This window comes from Eschrichtius robustus, chromosome 5 (assembly GCF_028021215.1).
Source record: "Eschrichtius robustus isolate mEscRob2 chromosome 5, mEscRob2.pri, whole genome shotgun sequence".
Classification (NCBI taxonomy): domain Eukaryota; kingdom Metazoa; phylum Chordata; class Mammalia; order Artiodactyla; family Eschrichtiidae; genus Eschrichtius; species Eschrichtius robustus.
Genome location: NC_090828.1, coordinates 58,333,241 through 58,347,641, shown reverse-complemented (window position 1 = coordinate 58,347,641; position 14,401 = coordinate 58,333,241). Strand labels below are relative to the sequence as shown.

The following is a 14,401-nucleotide window of genomic DNA, read 5'->3' as shown; positions in this document are numbered from 1 at the left end:
ATCTATTTCAATTTTTGCCACCAGAAGACTTTTAACTGCTTTGCTTTTCTTTGACAGATAAACCATTGCAAACCTTACCTGAACATACACACACACACACACACAAACGCGTGCGTGTGCGTGTTTCCTGGTGCTAAGGCCGTGGATGCTAAGTGGATCGTGCAAAGATCCTCCCTGGATCACTCACATGGTGGCAATCTATGTGATCTTCACAACTTATTTATAAATAGCTTTGTGCGAAATTTTGGTCCACAGTCTTTCCTATCCCATCACAGTTATGAGTCGTGGCTCATGTTACAATGTCCCTGTGACAAAGCAGTGACTTCAGTTAGCGTCTGTGGACTGAGACAGCCTGGCCTAATGACAAGTGTGGCTCTGTCCATTGTGACACTGTGACCTCTGGCAAGTTACTCAACCTCTCCAAGTTTCATTTCCTCCTCTATGAAGTGGGGGTGGTAAGAATAGTACCTACTTTACAGAGTTGTGTTCAGGATTAAATGTGACCAGGTATATAACTGTACCTGACACATAGCAAGAACTCAGCAGTTAGCAATTATCGAATAGTAAGACACTGTCAGCAAGCTACTTATAAAAAGCCCTTAGCAAAATTTAGCAGAAGAGATTTCCCACATAACCCCTGCACAGCCTCCCCCATTACAAACATCCCCCACCAGAGGGACACTTGTTACAACTGATGAACCTACACTGACACATCACTATGACTCAAAGACTATAGTGTACCTTAGGGCTTACTCTTCGTGTTGTACATTCCATGGGTTTGGACAAATGTATAACGACATGTATCCACCATTACAATACCATACAGAGTAGTTTCACTGCCCTGAAAATCTTCTGTGTTCCGCCTATTCATCCCTCCCCACCTAACCGTGGCAACCACTGATCTTTTCTAATGTCTTCATAGTTTTTCCTTTTCCAGAATGTCATATAGTTGGAATCATACAGAATGTAGCCTTTTCAGATTGGCTTCTTTCACTTAGTGATATACGTTTAAGTTTTCTCCATGTCTTTTCATGGCTTGCTAGCTCATTTCTTTTTACTGCTGAATAATATTCCATTGTCTGGCTGTACCACAGTTTGTTTATCCATTCACCTACAGAAGGACATGTTGGTTGCTTCCATGTTTTGGCAATTATGAATAAAGCTGCTATAAACATCTGTGTGTAGGTATCTGTATGGACGTAAGTTTTCAGTTCATTTGGGTAAATACTGAGGAGTGAAATTGCTGGATTGTATGGTAAGAGTATGTTTAGTTTTGTATGAATCTGCCAAACTGTCTTCCAAAGTGGCTGTACCATTTTGAATTCCTACCAGTAATGAATTAGCAATGAATCTGTTCAATTTTGCTGTGAGCATAAAACTGCTCTAAAAAATAAAGTTTATTAAAAACTTAAAAAAAACCTTTCCCTCAACAAAATATTTTCTGTGATCTGTTTTCTTTCATGATCTGGATTAGGAGTCCTGCGATCATGGGTATGGCCAATCTAATCTTTCAGTTTCTTCTTCTCTGAATGTGCTGGTGCCCATTATAGTCACAGTAAGATTATTATACTTGTGAAGTCTAGAGGTTCTAATTGCAAGAATTATCATCATCTTCTCAGCAGGTATTTTTTGAGAGCTATCCACATGCCAGATCTGTACCAGGGGCTGAGACATATGGTCAAGACAGGAAAAGAGCATTGGATAATTCCCAACCTTCACTATTGGAACTCTGAGATATAGTTTGCATCTTAAATTTGTAAAAAAAAAAAAATCCCTTAAAAATCCTCAAAGATAATTTACATAAATCTGGTAGAAATATAAGCTTTTCCTTATTTTCTTCATGAGGGTACCATAGTCTAGAAAATCACATTTAGCAGTGAGAATCAATCCATGTTGCTTCCAACCTCTGAGAAGCATAGAAACTGAGCATCTAAAACCAACATGAAAAATATGATAAGCCACCAGTTTTTCTTACTTTAGCTTACGTTGCATTAATTACTGTCATGTGGACCTGGGGACACACCTCACTGGGTGGTTGGCCTTAAGCATTTACTCTTTTCCCCTTCCCTTCTCCTCTCTCTGTGATCAATCTTACTTCTGCCCTCATCTTACTCTTGCCTCTACCTGGGACATAACTAGGTCACTTGCCATCATTAGCCAGCTTTCCCAGGGGCTGGGGTAAGAGCTTTTGAGAGTTAATGTGGGAACCTCCCCACATTTCCCTCTTTATAAACCCCTCTCTTGCCTCCCTTTTCCCATCCCTACTTCTTATGCTTCTAGCTCCTTCTTGTGGTTCAGAGTCCCATCACCTCTCACCATTCACACCTTGGAGGTGCTTACAGCTTGTATTTTGGAGCTTGGAAGACCCAACTTCTTCTATCTGTCAGGGAGGGAGAAGGGGAAAGACAAAGTCTCTGTCCCCTTGCAGGGCTGCAACCAGAGGAAATGCATCATTAGTATCTCTGCTTCATTTTCCGAAGTCGTTTTCCAAGAAAGATTGAGCCAAGCTGTGGTTATTCTCTGCAGTGCTTGTTGATTCCGTATTTCACCTGCATTCAATGTTAACGGGAATTCTGTGATCGACCTGATTCATGAGTCAACATTAGAAGCAAGCCTCTTCATTAAAAAGGGATAATGGTGCTGGGGAATAGAACTAGAACCTGCTATTTACCAACAATAATTTAATCCAATTTTTTTCTGGAGATATTTGTGGGAGCCTCTTCTGATCTGACTTATATTCTATCAACCTAGTAACATATTCCTTTATAGAAGACTCTATAATTGGCACTAGATTCAAACATCTGCCCAACCACGAACTGCCCTTTCTCTTTGCGTGTGGCTCAGTTGAGGGGGAAAAGATGCAGAGAAAATCTAAAGACTGGGCGTCGTCAGGTTAGGGCCCTGTGTGGCTACAGGCCCCTCTGACTCTCTCTTATGACTGGGCCACAGATCCTTTTGAAGTGCTTTCCAGATACTCTTCAAGCTATTCCTGATCCAACATTCCCAAATTCAGAATTTTACTTTTTTTTCTGAAATCAGGCCAAGTATCTTTCTGTTTACATAGCTAAAAACTGAACACAGATTAAAGCACTAAGAAAGAATATGGAGAATGTTAGAATACTGTTTATATTTCTTTATTGTAAAGGATAATCGTTTGCTGACAAGGACACACCAATATCTTAATTATAAATACTAGTGAGTTAAATTATTAATTGAACTTGACTCCTAATATTTATGATTTCATGACATAAAGTTCAAATGCACTGTTATTAAATGACAAATACTGACTCAAAATATAATTCAGATTTAGTGAACAATTGCTTAAAATAGGAAGCAGAATTTTAAATAGGATATGAATTCATCTTTGAAATACCTTTTCTCCATTTGTATATAAACAGAGATGGGAATATAAAATATGTCCTACATGTTAACCAGAAATTAAAAGAAAACCACTACTAGGATGGCATCGAACATACTTTGCGTTCTTAAGGAAATGATGGGTGTTCATACATTTAGTAGACTATTCATTTTCAAAATCAGCCTGTACTCCAAGATGTAAAAGGAAAAGAAAGAAGATAGAAAACCATTTAAATGAGGTAATTTCTATGTCTTAAGTTTAGAAATGAAGATACTGATGATTTTAGAAAATGGATATTTTATGCGTCACAAGAAGGTACTACTTTATGGAAATAACAATATAACTTACTGAGTAGCTGTTCTGTGCCAGGCATGGTATTAGAGGCTTCACATTCATCAGTTCTGTCTTTGAATCCTCAATCTAACTCTTCAAGGTTGGCAAGTTTCTCCAGAAAAACCAGTGCTCAGGGAAATAAAGTAATTAGACATAGCTTATAAATGTTATACAAAGTTTGGTTAGCAGCACGGTGCTGACTTGCCTTGGAGTTTACCTTCCATCTGCAGTTATACCTTCTCTGGAAGTCAAAATGAAGAGAACTACCACAATCGCATGGCTGATTGCAAATGCCTCCTTATACACACAGAGAAAGGGCTTTTAAACACGTCACTCCCTTGCTTAACACCTTTCAAAGGCTTCTCATCATACTTCAGAAAACCCAAATTAATAAGCCCTACGTGATCTGGCCCCAACCCCTCTCCAAGGCGATTGCTCCCACACTGCCCCTCCCTTGCTCTGCCTCAGCTACACGTGCCTTCTGTGGTTCTGGGAACACCCAGGAATCCTGGAACACTGTTCCCCCTCCCTGGAGAGCTTTGGGCACTTCTTACAGATTGTGGCTTAAGTGTCATCCCAGAGAGGCCCTCTCTGTTTGACTATCACCGCTCCCTACTTGTTTCCTTCACAGCATGTAGCTGTGTATCTATTTGTGTATCGTTGGTCTCTCCCACGGATTGTAACCTACCCAAGGGCAGGGAGTACAAACCTATGTATACTTAGTGCCTAGCATATAAAGAAATCCTTGTGGAATGGATGAATGGGTTTATGAATAGGGACCGAACAGGAAACTGAGAATTTGATAGGATTCTGGGTGATAGAATTCTGATGCCCGGAACTTATATGACTTCAGGAACAGATTACATGGATTAGGACATGTGGGCCTAATTTCATGGGCGACACTGAATGAATTCTTAAACCTCATATGGGAAAACAACCCACCAAACAAACCCAGATTAAGATGGTAACAGTATTTATATCCTTCACGAAATTGTTGTACGCTTTAGCCAACTAATTGTTGCTTAGTACATCTAGATATTTTTATTCATCATAGGTTTCATGATCAACACCTCAATATTTGGAAGAGTTAGGGAACTGGGTCCTGAATGTCTTATGCTAACTTTCTCTTAGCTCCGTCTGTGCCCCAGGGGCCCACAGGCTGTGACAAAAAAGAGCTCTGCATAGAACATTTACACGCTTGATGTAGCACATGGCAGTTGCTAAGGCAGAAAGCCAGAGGTAATGAGCACTGTGCGAATTATGTGCAGTTCTTCTTTGCAGCACTTTCTGACTGTAATTGAACTATCCCCTCCTGATCCTTCAGGTGCTATCAGGATGATTTTTCGTAGACTTCAAGAAAATCCCTGAAGGGCCAAAGATACTTTCTTGGTGTTACAATCCTTATTTCAACTGAAGTTAAATGTTTGGCTCCTGAGTATTTTAATAAGTTTCAAGAAAAAAGAGTATTCTAAGTTGAGAGTCCTTGCCCCCTTACCACCAAATACAAAGGAATCGATCTTTATTTATTGTCAAGGTAAAAGAAATGCATAATATTCAGAGTCATACAAGAATGAGACGTGGAAGTTCGGTTTTCCAACTTAAAGCCACAGCATATTTGTGATCTGTAGTTTTTTGCAACTGTTCTTCTGAAGGGGTGGTGGCATGGAATTAATGTTTTATTAAGGAAAAAATGCAGTGTCAGCATATGAGCCCATCTAAGATCCTTTTTGACAACAAGCAATCTCTAAACCCAGCAGTGGGATACACAATGCCTATCTAAACATGGAAACCTGGCTTCCTCTCACAAGTGAAGATTATAAATTTCACTCAAACAATAAAAATGTCTGAAAGCTATGTCTCTGTCATAATCCACACTTGTCTCAGATATTCTGTTACATCTACAGGGCTTTTTTGTTTTTAGCAAGAAAATGGTTTAATTCTTCTGCAAGTGGTACCCATAATACCAAGAGTACAGAGACCATTTAGTACTTGTGGCCTCAGCAAAGAGCCCAAGCACAGAATAAACAGTGATAAAAATTCCTTCTCTCGTTTTCTCATCTCCTAGTGTTGATTTAAGTAGAGTGATGATACCTACCTAAGTGCCCTCTCTTTGCATTTTGGAGATCTAGCTTTTAGATCTGTCTACAATTTGTCCTTTCTGGGTGTACTAAAAAATATTAGATTTCTAAAGCTAAACCTCACTAGAACATCCATTTCCATGCAAAATTCACGAATAATACCAATGGCCACCACTGTTAGAGCTCTTACTATGGACCAAGCACTTGACATTTACTTCATTCAACTCTTATCACATTCTCTAATGTAGGTACTATCCCCATTTTACACATGAAAAATAGGTGTGAAGAGACTCAAGATTCCACAGTTGGTTAGGGTTGAGGCCTGGTTTCACACTCTGGTTTATCTGGCTCTTAAAAATGAGCGCTTAGCCACTACATGTTTCTGCCTTTTCCTTTCCCCCTCTGGATTAAAAGAGAAAAAGGAAAAAAAAAAACACAAAAACCCTAAACTCTTTTTTCACACAAGGATTGGTTTTTACTGCCATCCCTTCCTGTATTAAAATATAAAGTCTCTTTTGTCTCAGTGCCAAATATTCATTTTTCCAGTTTATCCTATTCATATTCAAAATGCACTTGATCTAGAAAAAGGAAAGTGTGCTCAATTTGATCTGTTTTAAGATTCCTGCCAAATTAAAATATGCCCACATTCAAAATGGTCAGATGTTCCTTCAGTTACTTATTTTCATAAGTTTAGTTTTTCTAAAGAAATAGTTTCCAACCTATGGATCTTAGTTTCTAGGAGCCCTTGGAGTTACTGTAAAAGGTGTGTGAATGGATTATGAATTTGTGTCTCCCACATATAGGCATTGCTACTTTCCAAATATATGTATATGTTGTGATTGAGTAAATGCAAGTTAATTTAAAATTAAATTAATCATTAACCTGGCAGTAGCGTGTCATCACTATGTAGCTTCCTAATCAGCAGATACTAAAAGTTAAAGGACTTTCAACAAGGGATTCTCATACTTAAGAAGGTTAAAAACCGAGTTTCAAATGATGGCTTTGAGATAAATAAATAATCACTAGAGACTTTCGAATGTTCACTTAAAGGGACTCAAGATATCCACTCAAACTTACAAATTTTATAGTCTTTGTAGAATATCTCCATTTTTGTTGGGCTCAACATTTCGGGAGAGAACCAAAGAAATACAGGACCTATGACTTCCTCAAATCAAGGTTATATTTATGCAGGGAATAATGGGGCTTCAACTGAGTATTGAAAGGTCGATTGGCAAAATGTACTTGACATGACTTTCTGTTTTAACCATGATTTATCGCTTTGGGAGAACAACTGGTGGCCAAGTATGTGACCCCGAGTCTCCGTTTCTTGCTCTTTTCAGAATACCTCAATATCAGAAGGAAGAAATCTTCCTTCACTCCCACCCCCGTTGGACGCTGCCCAGGAACGGTAGGGGACACAGCTTTTCTGTGCTGAAATACAAGTAGAGCAGAAGAACCTGCCGTGGAGACCCTGTAGAAGTGGCCCTACCAAGGGACGTGAATACCTATTATATGGGCTGCCAACTCTGGCTGTTCCCCTCCCTGGTTGGCCCTGGTCTGGGCTTCCACTCAGGCATAGAGGAAGAGGCCTGTCCTTCCCTCCCTAGTGTAAATCTTCTCAGGGGTCTCTTTCTGGGTTTGTGACAGCCTAGTCTCAGCCAAGTGGTGGAGTAAATACTCCTTATTTGAGTTAGCAGGCAATATAGATTCTTCAGCTTATCATTCATTAGAGATTATAAAATGTACATTTCAACCTTGCTCTCTGATATTATGACTAGACTAGAGTTGGATTTGTGGGCGTGCATTTCACAATTCTCCCTTTCTCCGGACCTGAGTGGTAATTTGATTTGTATCTGGTACATATAAATGCATATACATAATGCTGTTCTTAATGTCAGTTTGCCCACCTCTAAAAATACTTTTCTTCCAGGGTAACCAAGCTTATTGGAATACATATAAAAGAGTAAATAGACTCTAAAAGAGGGGTTAAGGAATCTTCTCAGGAAGAAAGGGGATGAATTTTGGCCTGATTTATTTTTATGTCTTAGATCTGTCTTCCTTGGTTGTTGTATTCTGAAGAGTTCCTTGGTTTCTTCTAGTTCCTTGGTTGTTGTATTCTGAAGAATGAAGTGATCAGATACATGAGGTATAGTTTAAGTGTTACTATACTTTTGAAAGCATAGTTAGGTCTATTTTCTCAATTGTTGACAAGGTCAAGGAAATAATACAATGTGTGTGTGAATTCTAAGGTCAGGTGGACCACATTTCATTGCAATTAAGAGTTATTGGAGTAAAGTTTGTGGGGTGGAAGATGACAGTTTCATCTATCTGTACCATCTAACACTGAAATGTAGTTGAAATAGAGTTGATCTCATGGTAGGCTTTCTGAAGGCAAAATGTTTCCTAAAGTTTCTGTTCAGAAAAATAATTTTTTGCAATTGAATGGACTTACGGCTGTGAAAACATAATAATTTTACATTTCTGGTCTTTACTCCTTATTTTAAGATATAAGTAGCATCTGTTCTATAATAAAATAAATTGACCTTTTTTGCTATAGAAAAGGTAATTCCATATCTCTTAAGTGGTAGGTAGTTTCTCTTCTATAATAAAATAGATATATTTTTGCATTTTTATTCAACTTGAAAAACAAGTATAAATCTTTAGAACTGATTCCTACACCAAAACACTTTTTAATGAAAAGTTGTCAATTGTAGTAGTTTACAAGGACACAATTGCAGGTGTCTTTATGTTCCAGCATATAAGCTTAGTTTGAGCATTCTCACTGTCATGTCACTGCTCTTCCCTGTAACCTTGACAGATCACCCCTATAAATATCTCTTGGGGTGAAAAGTAATTTAATCTGTGGATCTGAATATTACCTCCTCATGAACATCCTATCAATTGTGCCAGAGTGCTTTCATGATATGCACTGAACTGAAACCATCAAACCTGTTTCATTGAGGATTGTTAGTTAGACCATAATCTTTGGTCTCAACTCTGTCATTAAATTTTGCTGAAAGGTTGCTCACTTATGCATGGAAAAAAAGCTAAGTCTGTGATTTGGTCTCAAAAGATCCTCTGCTTCTAGGCCTGGGTGACTCCTGGGAACTTGAATATTCGTTTTATCTTGAGGTTGACCCAATTAGAACCCATATTATGATCCCATAAAATGGCAGAACTCTCACCACTTCCCAAATGATCTGGGAACTCAGAGACAGGAGAACACAGCTCACCCTTTATCACCAACCCAGTGGATAACGCTGAAATGATCTCTCCTCGCCAGTTCTCTTCTCTCTCTCCTAATTCATCGCCAGTAAGCTTAGTTGAAAATTGTCTACGGCCCTCAGATATGGGTTTATTAAGAGGTGGTCTGAATAGGATACTGTGAAGCATAAATACGGACAGGCAATTCAAGATAACACGGTTAATAAAAAATGAGATAATTTACATAATTTTCTTGATGCTTTTAATTAAATAGTCCTCAAGAGAGAGAGGCCTTGAGGCCTTCTTGAAAGAGCCCAAGGCTCTTTTCCGCTAACTAGTGTGTAATTTGGGGCCAATTGTTTCACCTCTCTGACCTTGGTTACTATGCTTGTTAAATGGGGATGACAGAAACTGCTCCATCTCAGGGATGTTAGGATAAAATGTGATGATAAACGTGAAAGTACTTTTCAAAGTAAAAAGGGCACTATATATACAACTGCTCGGTCTCAAAGAATTGCAAGTTAAATATATTTTTCCATTTAAAATGTATTTTTATGTATTATATTGAGATATTATGGCCCAGAACGTAACTGTTTTATCAGCTGGTATGTGGGGTATGTATTTACATTTTATAGAAATTACATAGGGGAGGATGAAGTAGTTTGGGTAGCTACTAAATCTTCACTCTGTCTCTGTTAAGTGTTCTGATCCTGTTTATGTAAGCTGTTGGTAATCATGTGTGTAAGTTATGTTATAAATTACACTTTATAACTCTAGCAGATATTTATTTTAGAGACAAAATAGTTTAATTTTTTTTTTTTTAAAGAGCACCACCTTCTTCCTTCCTTCCTTCCTCCCTCCCTCCCTCCCTCTCTCTCTCTCTCTCTCTCTCTCTCTTTCTTTCTTTCTTTCTGGCTGTGTTGGGTCTTCGTTTCTGCGCGAGGGCTTTCTCTACTTGTGGCAAGCGGGGGCCACTCTTCATCGCGGTGCGCGGGCCTCTCACTATCGCGGCCTCTCTCGCTGCGGAGCACAGGCTCCAGACGCGCAGGCTCAGTAGTTGTGGCTCACGGGCCTGGTTGCTCCGTGGCATGTGGGATCTTCCCAGACCATGGCTCGAACCCGTGTCCCCTGCATTAGCAGGCAGATTCTCAACCACTGCGCCACCAGGGAAGCCCAATAGTTCAATTTTTTATGATGAAAAGACTAATTAATTCAACCACAAAAATATCACTTAATCTTTAGTGGGAAAATTGGCTAGCTGTAAACCAAAACATTTGGTTTTATTCCATAAGGGTCCAACATTAAATTTAGCTTTAATATAAATGGCAAAACTGTAATAATGATAATACCCTTATTCTTAAACTCTCTGTAAATTTGTTGTCTTTCACTACCAGCAGAGGGAGCCCTGAGAATTAGATTGTGCCAAGATGGCTTTGTTAATTCTGTGTTTACACATTTAGCTCATAATAAAGAAAGAAAAATCCATCACAGATTAATGGAAAGTCATCATTCTTGGATTAGGCTGTAGATTAGAATTTGATTTGACTACTGATTATAATGAGCTTTAATAGACTAGGAATATCTATAGCCTGCCTCTGCTCATCCTATCAAGGCATCAGTTACAAACTTCCACAATCTATCAAAGTTCAGTAATGATAATCACAATGCGCAACTTCACAGGACATCAGAAAGGATGCACTCTCAAAGCATAATTTTATCAAATACACTGCAACAGTATTATGAACTGCCCTCATTGACTACATAACGTCCACATGAGAATTGGAAAACACACATATGATGTAATCAGTTTTTCCTCATGTAAACATATTTCATTACTTAAATTTTATTACTTTTAAAAATAGGAAATAGACCAAAGTAATCTGAATGGAAAACAAATGATGAAGTCCCAGCATTTATGATTCAACGAAAAGCTTATTTACAGCATCTCACTGAAAAATAAAAGGTTTTCCGAACTTCAAGTATAACCTATTTATCAGAGAGCATATTTGCATTGCTTTATTGCCCTTAATTAGATAAAAGAGTGCAATGCAATTGTATATTTTATGCACCCGTGACTAAAGGAACCTGCTGAAAATTGAGATTGCAGTAACTGCATTTTAATATTACACAGCAACTCATTTTAATAAGGGTATTTTAATATTGGCATAACTGCTAACCTAATATCAAGAAGTTTCTTTGCATCAAGACATTTACAAGCATGGGTCTTTGCCTTCAAGGAGCTTATCTATTACAGTTGGAAATCCAATAGTGATTGAATCCCTTTTTCATGCTAAGGAATTCACAGTAGCAAACACTTACTGAGTACCCATTATGAGCCAGGCATGGTACTGAGTGCAGAGGTACAAATGTGAATAAGACAGCAATCAGGAGGCCAACACTGACGAACAAATCAAGGACTACAAGGCAAGGTGGTACATACTGCAATACAATAATAAAGGCAACGCCACTGCTGGGCTTTGAAATTATTGAAGGCAGGGAACTTATCTAAATCTTTGTAACCCCAATACCAAGCACAGTGTTTTGCATATGGTTACCGTTCAACAAATATATATTGAATTCATTAATTAATAACATGTGAAGTGTTTTAGTAAAGCATCTTTTTGGTAAATAAGTTACTTTAATATTTCCTACTACTTCCTCTTCCCATCACTCCAGTCTTTTTTCCCCTCATTCTCACAACTTATGGGATAGCCATGCTTTCCTCTCATGTAGCACAGCAGTTGGGTCACATAATTGATGCTTGATTATTTGCTATTCCCCTGGCTTTTTATTTGCTGTTCTCTACCCTGTGATACCTTGGAATACATGAGATGTATGTGATAATAATAACCCCTTTTCCCCCAAAAATCCCTACAACAATGACAGCAGTGATGGGCATTTGGTTAAGTACCACATATGCATTATCTCACTTGAACCTTCAAATAACTCTCACTATTCCTATTTTTAGAAAAGATCTTATGCACAGAAAAATAACGTGCTTCAGGTCACAGGGCTGGTAAGTGGTGGAGATCAGATTTGAATCTAGGACTCTCTGACAATAGGCTTCCTGCTCTGAATAACTGCACTATATTGTCTCTTTATTTAGATTGCTCAGAGGCAATTTGAATTAGTAGTGGAAATACTTTCTTGGAAGAGCTAGTATACTTCCTCTGAGAATACTACAAATAAATGGGTTTTAATGTACCAGATATATTTAAGTTTTTAAAATTATATTGTGAATACAGTAAAATACTTAGGTTACAGAAGCATAAATGAATCAATAACTGATAATGTTTTCTCAGCAACATTTTTTTTTTTTTTGGTTGCACTGTGCAGCTTGTAGGATCTTAGTTCCCCAACCAGGGATAGAACCCCAGCCCTCTGCAGTGAAAGCACCGAGTCCTAACCACTAGACCTCCAGGGAATTCCCAACAAGTTTCTTTTAAAACTGAAGAACTAAGAGTTCGATTTCTGTAATAATCAAAACACCTTAAAATGTATCTTCACATGCTCACCAGACCCCAAAGGACTCCCCAGACCTGGACCACATCACAGCCTGCTGTGGAATGCTTAGCAGCTTTGTTTTCCCAACTAGACTCATTAGCAGCGCCAGGTGGTAATAACTAGCCAACTGATTCCTACTAGTAAAAAAATCTGCCTAAGGTCACCATGGACTCCTTCCCCCACTCTCTGCTTCATCTCTGGCCTGATACGCTTTTGGAAAATAATTATTCATGGCAGGAAGCTGTCATACAACAGAGAACGATTGTGTGTCCTGGGATTATAGAGGCCCTCAGATCAAATACTTTTTATTGTGAAAAGAATACATTGAAAAACATGGTTTTCACCTGCATAGAACAGTGAAATCCATTTATGTTTTTTTTCTTTCCTGTTTATTTCATCATTAAAGACCCAATAAAGAAAAGTATTTACCCCTTGGGGAGAATGTTAGCACTGATGTTTAGCATTCAGCACAATCACGTAGATTCCATAAACAGAAATAGCTCCAGCGTCCAACTGGAATAACAGAGTAGATATTTTAAAACCATCTTTTTTCACACATTATAAATTGTTACTCACGAGGTAGAAATATTCAATATGAAGTAGTATGTGAAAGCAGTAAGTACTTAGTTAACCATTCTCTAGGAGGATTTTTCAGTTACCTAAATTTTGTTCCTGCTTCATTTTTTTTTTTTAATTTAAAAAAGGAAGATAAGGGGAAATAAATCAGAAGATATATTTAAAGCAACTTTCTGCTACCTTCCAAAGATTTGGTCAGCCAAACTCCTAGACCTGCAAGCACTATCCAACATAGTAGCCGCTAGCCACACGAGGCTGTCAAGTACTTGAGATATGACTAGTTCAAACTGAGACCTGCTAAAGTTTAAAATACATACTAGATTTTTGGAAACTGAACGTGGATAAAAAAGAGTATCTCAGTAATAAATTTTTACATTGATTAAAGTCTGAGGCAGTGAGCTTGGCGGTCCGCGGATCTGTCTCTTGCTTCAACAGTATTTGGACAGAACAGGCCCAGGGACACCCTTTGCTCCAGCCTCCGACCAAGCTCCAACTTTTCTGCAGTCGCAGCCTTCAGAACCAACCACTGAGCTATCCTCGGCCACCGGGACCAGCCAACACCATTTTTCGAGCTTAGCGCCTTATTACTCATCAACCATGAGCTCCCAGATTCGTCAGAATTATTCCACCGAGGTGGAGGTCACCGTCCACGGCCTGGTCAACCTGCATCTGCAGGCCTTCAACACCTACCTCTCTCTGGGCTCCTGTTTCCACCGAGACGACGTGGCTCTGGAGAGCGTGGGCCACTTTTTCTAAGAATTGGCCGAGGAGAAGCGCGAGGGTGCCCAGCCGTCTCTTGAAAATGCAAAGCCAGCGGGGCGGCTGTGCCCTCTTCCTGGACGTGCAGAAGCCACCCCAAGATGAGTGGGGTAAAACCCAGGACTCCGTGGAAGCTTCCCGCCAGACCCCCACCTCTGTGACTTCCCGGAGAGCCGCGACCTGGCTGAGCAGGTGAAACTCACCGAGACGATGACGACCACGTGACTCACCTCTGCAAGCTGGTTGGTCCCCAGGCCGGGCCGGGCGAGTTCTCTTCCAAACACTCACCCTCAAGCCTGGCTAGGGCCTTCTGGAGCCCAGCTGTTACCAACCTGGGTTCTTGGACTCTTTAATCAATAGAAATTGATAACAGGCCAGAGGGGGAATTTAGGCAAGGCTTTATTGGGACTCGTGCTGCAGCATGAGGGAGCAAAAGCAAGTAACAGGTGCCCTCGCTCGTTCCTGGGAATGGCGAGGGTGTGTTGCACTGGTCCCTTAAATGGGGTGAGGGTAGGGGTAGATCGGTGGGGGGGCTGGAGGGGCGGCTTAGGTGGTCTGCCCATCCCTTTGGTGGTGCTGTGAGCAGGGA

The 14,401-nt window shown here is 39.5% G+C and overlaps 1 pseudogene; it reads left to right on the top strand.

Moving 5' to 3' along the window:
- The first annotated feature begins 13,650 nt into the window (after positions 1-13,650).
- On the top strand, positions 13,651-14,165 carry LOC137764629 (ferritin light chain pseudogene; annotated as a pseudogene).
- Positions 14,166-14,401: the final 236 nt, after the last annotated feature.